Raw genomic sequence first — 1,511 nt, 5'->3', positions numbered from 1 at the left:
TATACATATCTTCTTACCTACATGATATTATATTTCATCTGTCACTGTTTTCAATTTACTACCATACAATTCCACAAATATCGATCAATTAAAAATTTTGTACAATTCAATTATCAGTTATCATTTTTTATCATTTATGATTTAATTCAATATTTTATATAATTCTAAATTTGTTTGTATACTATTCCTTTTCAATTGTATTTAACTCTAAATGTTGTTGTTATCTCTTTTGTTCTATAGCCCTGATGAAGACCTGAAACTCAGGTAGAAACGTCGGCATAAAATAAATAAATATGTTTTTTGTTTATTTATGTTGTTCTTTGCTGACCGCACCCCCCGACAAACTTCTTCAAGCAAGGAATTTTATTATTTTTGAAGACTTGACGAAATGATGAGGATTCTTCAATTATATGTTTTATCGATAATGAGGACTGACAGGTTTGGCATATAGGTTGGTCCTCTTTTGTGATTAAGTGGAGGTGTGGTAATTTGGAATGTCCTATTCTTACTCTTGCAACAACCACTTCTTCTCTTCTGTTTCCTCTTATGGCACTTGTCCACTTTTGTGTGTTTTTTTAAAACAATTCTTAGTTTATTGGTGACTGGTACGTCAGCCCACATTGAATCCCAACTTTTTCGGATTCTGTTCCTTAAAAATGCCTTTATGTCTTTCGGCTCGTAAATTTGGAGTGGTGGAACGTTCATTGTAGCAGCCTCTTGAGCCGCTTTATCCGCTGCCTCATTTCCTACTATTCCTGAGTGCCCTGGAGGCCAGAGAAAGGAGACACTGGAGAAGTTTAGTCCGGGTGGCGGTTTATAAAGGTATGTCCAAATACAGACAAAAAACTATTTTATTGTTAACCGACTTTACGCCCCACTTTGCAGGGCTTCGCCAGAATGATTTTCTGCTTGGTTGGCAGCAGAACGTCATTCTTATCAGCCCTGACGATGCCCTGCAAAGTGGGGCGAAACGTTGGTTAACAATAAAATAGTTTTTTGTCACTATTTTGATACCTTTATTAACCGCCACCTGGACTATCTTCCTCGAATAAAAAAAATTAAGTTAGTAATGTTAGCAACCGATTACATTAATTACAGTACAAGCATAAGCGGCCAAGGGGCATATAGTACAAGAGCCCAAGAGGAGAAAAAACTCAATTATTTTACCATCATTTTTTATAATTTTAATGAAAACTATGTATAATTACGAGTCAAAATTGACGAGTCTGCCAAATATAGGTAGAGGGATTAAAAAATTGCACCTGTTTCAAATCCTTAAAAAAAAACATTAATTTTTCATTCGGAGCTCTATATCTTAAAAACTATCTACAAAACTAGAAACCCTAATAAAATATAATTTAAAGTAGAGTAAATTTGCTAAAATATGAGCCCTAATAGAGCTATTTACGTTCAATAGTTCTCGAGATATAGCTGTTTAAAAAGTAACACTTCATAAGAAAATGCAGTGAAAACTCAGATGTAAGTGAATTTATTTTGAGATATCTATATAT

The sequence above is a fragment of the Halyomorpha halys genome, unplaced genomic scaffold, assembly GCF_000696795.3.
Source record: "Halyomorpha halys isolate HHAL.00 unplaced genomic scaffold, Hhal_1.1 Scaffold245.1, whole genome shotgun sequence".
In the NCBI taxonomy this organism is placed as follows: Eukaryota; Metazoa; Arthropoda; class Insecta; order Hemiptera; family Pentatomidae; genus Halyomorpha; species Halyomorpha halys.
This window is presented reverse-complemented; position numbering follows the sequence as displayed.